Consider the following 6,040-nt stretch of genomic DNA (forward strand, 5'->3'; position numbering starts at 1 on the left):
CACCTAAATAAATGGAGAAACAGGGAGTGTGAGGATGTGATTGAAGGGAAATTTCACTTCTGTGACACAATAATACCCTAAATATTCCAAACACAAGCATCCCATTTCTGTGTTGTTTGGAATATTGGGCCCATATTAATACTGTTTTTTGGGCTGGATAAATCTTGTTTCACATTCCATACTTTAAACTTTCTGATTGTTGAAATTATTGGGAGTCTACTGCTCTTAGTTTTATGTGTTGTTTGGTTTTACATTCTCAGTTATTCAGTTCTGATTATATTTTAGTACCATTTGCATTTGTTTCCTGAATGTTTTCAGTCTGATCATCATGTGTCAGTTCCCCTAGTTTTAGTTCATTTATGCATCTACATTTCCTATTTAGTGCTATTCTCACTCCTGGTTTTATTTTGATAGTCTTTTGTATCCCACCTCTTGTATAGTCAGTTTTACTTCCTCCAGTGTCTCATTGTATTAATTGCCTTCACCTGTGTTTGTTTGCCCAAGCTGTCTCCACTTCCATTGTAACTTTTATTAAGGTTTGTGGACATTTGTTAATGCGCAGCTGTCTTAATGTCCCACCGCAGCGTTTTACACAAGTTGAGGTCTGGACTTTTTCTTTCAGAAATTCTCTTCCACATTTGCTGGTGTGGTTCCGGGGTAATACAGAAGAGTTAATGGTCAACTCAGTGAATACAAGGTTCCCTTGGCCCTCTACTACAAATTCAGTGACACTCAGGTTATCTTTCCGTTATCAGGATTCACTTACCTTAACATTAGCAATCAGGAAAAACGATCACGTTAAGCTCGTTATTAATGTGCTAAGTTGGCCCTGCGCATTCATATGAAATGGGTGGTGTTAGCAACGTCTAGTGTCTGACACAGTTTATATGACTCTTCTTCAACACAAAATTATACCTCTGAGTGCCACCTACTCCAACTACTGTCGGAGACATTGTAAGATGATGATAAAATTGAGATAAATATAAAAAAGAGCAAAATGCAACAATGTTGCGAAATGACACATTAATGCTACCGAAAATTAATAATCTGATTATTTAATGTACAGACCTGTTCAATAAACATTTTAATTAATTACTTATTTTATCACTGAGTGCCCTCTTGGCGCCGCTGTTTATTTCTGCGATGATTAGAGCACATTAGAGCTTTTAAATCTTTAACTTTTGGATACATTTAAGCATCAAGGTTTACTATCCTTTGCAGTTTGAGAGTATTTGAAGTTTAAATATAAAAACAGGTTTCAAAAATAGGCTTAGTGTACATACAAATTTGATATGAGGTCTGCAAATACAGTAAAGGTGTCCTGTTTTAGGATTATATAATGAAGCCTATAGAATAATCAAATTGTTCTACAAGATCAAGGAATAAATCTAAGAATCTATGTATAGAATTATTACCCATCAGAGAAACAAAAGTATTCTCTGGAGAGGTCCAAGAGATCTTACAGGAATGGTGATGCTATTAGAACTGAAGGTTATTTCCCATCTGGAACCGAGCCTACTCTGGAGCAGGTTAGGTTCACAGTATAATGGCGATATACCTTGGTTAGAAGTGAATTGCCTTCTTTAGGGTTAACCCAAGTTACTTGGATGAGATTAAATCTTTGTAGTACAAGCCTCAGATGCCTGTTGCTGTAAATCAAATCCAAACAAGCTCCACCCCTATGTATGAAAGATGTTGTTTGGGCCAGACATCTCTACTTTTGTCTCATCTGAACAAAGGACATTGTCCCAGAAGTGTTGTGGTTTGTTCAAACTCAACTTTGTAAACTTAAGCCATGCTTGCATGTTCTTTTGAGAGACAAGAGGCTTCCTTCTGGCCACCCATATAAAGCATACTTCTTCAGGCTTCTTCTAATTGCACTATAATGAACTTCAACATTTAACATAGTAATTGATGCCTGTGGAGTCTGAAATGTAGTTCTTGGGTTTTTTGCAGTTTCTGAGCTTTGCACGGTCTGACCTTGGGGTGAATTTGCCAGGAAATCTACTCCTGGTAAGACTGTAACATTGTGTTAACACACTCTTCAATGGTCCAGACCAGCATAAAAACCTCTGCTTTTACAGAGGCAGTCACACTTGCTGATGTTTAATTAATGGAGTGTATTTGATTAGCAACACCTTGTTGTTACTTATCCTCTTGCTTCCTATAAAATCAGTAAGATTGTGATTTGTTTTTTACAGGATTACTTAAACAAACTTTATTTAAATCAGGTTGCAAATCTCCTTATTTGACACTTGAAAACAACAGAAAGGTAGCCAATGAAAACATCTGTTGTGTGTGTTTACCATGGCTTTTATTTTGTATCTATTTGGGTCTGCTGGGTGGGTGTGTTTATTTCTGCTGGATGTGACACTGGAATTAATTCATTTGTTGTTCTTTTCCCACATGGGAAGCTGCATGTGAGAGCTCATGGGGAGCACAGATCAAACGACTCAGAGAAAGTGAATCAAATATCCCTGGCAGTTTCCTAAAACAGCAGGGCTTAAACCACAGAGTGCACACAAACTGTACTCTCTGTATTTCTTTGGTAGGAAAACTGAATAAAGACTGAAATGAAAATAGTTTGCAAGGAGAAAAGTATAACGGCAGTGGGATGAAGAGGGAAAAGTAGCAGAAGGAGCAAAGCAGGAGAAGAGAGTAAAAGGAAATGGTATTTGCCTGAGTGCATTTTCTATCCACCTTCCACCACCCCTCTTCTGTTTATCCAGATGCATAATAGTTTATTATGTGAAACCCAAGGCTTTGATTGTAGAGACCTACTACAGCTGCAGTCTGCTGTCTCTAGAGAGCACACACTAGATGTGGTATTTATATTACTATTTTTTACATAAAGAAAATAGCTCAAGTTTAATACTGAATAATACTGATTCTGCAAATCATTATAACACTTTTGTGTGTTTAAGACTTACCCAGCAAGAGTTATGTTTGAAAGCTGTGTATTATTTTAGTTATAACTCTGTATTTTTGTAGGGTTTTTTTAGAACAAACTACATATGGGTAGGTAACAGATAAACAGATTATCTGTGTTCTAGACACTAACCCGTTCTGTGTCCACCGAATCCAAGTGACAAGTAAAGGGGCAAGGCTGAGATGGTTTAGATATGTGCAGAGGAGGGATTGTGGCAAAGTAGATTTAGTAGTCTGTCTCAGCTACCGCTGTGAACTCAGTCAGCTAACTTAGTGAAGCGGCTACATTAGCTTATTCCATGTTAGCTTATTAACTGTTTGCTAACCGTATCACTGAATGAGAACTGCTTTGCTTTGCTTTTGCTTTTCACTAAAATGGCTTGGAAAAAAGACAAATCTAAAGAAAATTAGAATACTTACTGTGATACAAACAATGCCATTATTGGTCAACAACAGTGATGAAAACTGAGCCACCTGACAGCTGGTGTTTCTGGCTTTTCAATGAGTCTTTAATCCCACTTGCTCACATTTCAAAACCAAACCACGTGCAGTGGGCGGACCTTCATATGTGACTGGACATGAACAAAATTAAAAATCTAAAGGCCACTTGACTGTTTTTACAGCTTGAAAATAATGCAGATTTTGTCATGTTTATTTTTTATATTTACATAATATTTCACAAAGAAATAAAAGCAACCAAAAAAAAGCAAAAACCATTTGTTAAACTTTATGCGTAATATTAGTGCAACAACCTGTGAAAATAACATTTTACTTTTACTCTATTGGCTTTTCTCAGAATCTAAATAATGTCAGCTGTGATATCAGACCTAAGACTAATATCTTTTATGTTGTTTATGATTGTTTATGTTTATGAGTAAAATTAAATAATATTTTTTTAAGTAGTAGGTACTTAATAAGCAAAATATTTGAAGTTGATCAAAAATAATCAGTTGAACTAACTCAAATGGAAGAAAATGTCAGATAAACTTAAGCTATTTGAGTTGGTAAGACTGTTATTAAAAAGTTACATTACTTAATTTATTCAAGTACTTTGAGTGTTTACAGTGCAGAAGAAAAAATTTAAAATCTTTCCTTCTGTGCTATGTCCTGCATAAACGTTTTGGAGTCTGGAACCACTGATAAACTTTCAGTAAAAAAAAATAAAATAAAACTTGATAAGCTGATATGTGTAATTTAATTTTGGTCACACTGCCTGACAAACAGAAGCCTGCTGATACCGCCATCCATCATGTTACTGTAGTCAAGGCATTTTCACAAAAGGAAACATTTTCTCATGACCTAAGTTTATTCTGAGCTGCATTTTTCTCAGGTAGCTCCACAGTGATTGTTGTTTATGAATGCCCAAAGCACATAGAAAAATCTCATTACCAGGTACATAAAGGAAGCATTTTCTAGGGGCCATTACGAGAATTCCCATGCTGGCTGCAGTTATGTTACTAAATCTGTTCAATGTTATTTGTAAAAGTTCAGTCTCAGACTGGTGTCTAATTGGTTTATTAACAGTAGCATTAACTTGTGTTTGAGGTCTGAGGGTTCTCATGAGGTCAGACATTAGGAAGGTGTCTGACTACGGAGACATGTGGTTTTAATATGAGCTGATTTAATCATGACATCACATTTCATTTCTATGGTTACACAGTGGACAAAGACAACCCTCCCCTCCCCCAACAATTAACTGTCTTATCATGCCCCAGCCTGCCATGTCCATTACCTTACTTTCAGTATGTGGAATTTTAGCCATCTGCTTTGCAGGTAGGCCAAGATGCCAGTAGGAGCTTTTAAGCAAAGTCAGTGACAATGTTTTCCAGTAGAATGTCATAATAAGGTGCAGTTTAGTAACTTAACGCAGCAGAACAGTTTGAGGACACGACTTTTTAAAAATACACTCTCATGTATTTGCTGAACTTTTTGTGAACTCTTTTAATGTTAAGCACTCGACTCTTCACAGCCGATGTGTTTATGCATAGTTCTCTGTCACCAAGAAGGAGCTGAGCCATTTCTGTTCTTTTCACTTATCGATCATTTCCTTTTTTATATAATATTTATTCAGCTAAAGAATAGGTGAAAAGTAACCCATGGATATAATCACTAAGAGGATGGATGGATGGATGGATGGATGGATTAGTCAGCATTTTGAATGAATGAAGTGCCCTACACATTTATATATGCTTATGTGTACATTTTCCTGATTTCACTCACTCTGCTTGTTTGAAGTCCATAAAGCCTATACTCTAATATCTGATCAACTACGTGTGTTATACTAGATTCAGTGCTTTAATGTCTGTCAATGTCTGATTCATACTTCAGTATTTTCCGTGACTGAAATGCATACACGCTATGTTAGACACATCTAACATACCTTTGACTCACACGTTCTTACTTGTTGCGTTTAAGTCTCTCTCCAAATTGTCACTGTCTGTTTTTGATTTACCTGAATCCATATTTCAGGTCAACATTTACACACGACTTTACATAAAGCTCTAAATCTGCCCTCTTTAGTCTTCACCCAGTGACGTTATACAGCTATAGCTGCTCTGTCTGTAAATGACAAAGACCTGGATTTCATCTGGTTAATCCCAGAACAAAAGATCCATCTGTGGGATATTTGTAATAGCAAGGAACTACATTAAAGTTAATACCATTACAGCACACTTAGAGCCATCTATAGACAGAATGCTGGAAAGATTGATGCCTATCTGAGCATATGCATATGTTCCCACTAGTGAGCTGTACACTCAAATAATATCCAGCATGTGGTTGGAATTCCTCCAAGGACATGGTAAAGAGCTCAGGTACCTTATACACTTGTAATGGGGAGGTTGAAGTCAAGTCTAGGGTTTTGGGGGGGTTTTGTTGATTGTTTGTTTTTACTGAATGGGAACAAAGCTGAGCCGTACTGGTGATGTTTTTAAAAGAAGCAATTTATTTTAATAGAAAACAACACCATCTAAATTGTAGCATATGAAAAATATCTGCAAGCCTCAGCTTTCTGTGCTAACTCATGCAGAGCAGAATATAAAATCTGCTAGTAATTACTTATAAAGCAGCATTAAACATACTCTTTTGGTCTTTAACTATTTATTCAAGATTT

The sequence above is a fragment of the Oreochromis niloticus genome, linkage group LG7 (genome assembly GCF_001858045.2).
Source record: "Oreochromis niloticus isolate F11D_XX linkage group LG7, O_niloticus_UMD_NMBU, whole genome shotgun sequence".
In the NCBI taxonomy this organism is placed as follows: Eukaryota; Metazoa; Chordata; class Actinopteri; order Cichliformes; family Cichlidae; genus Oreochromis; species Oreochromis niloticus.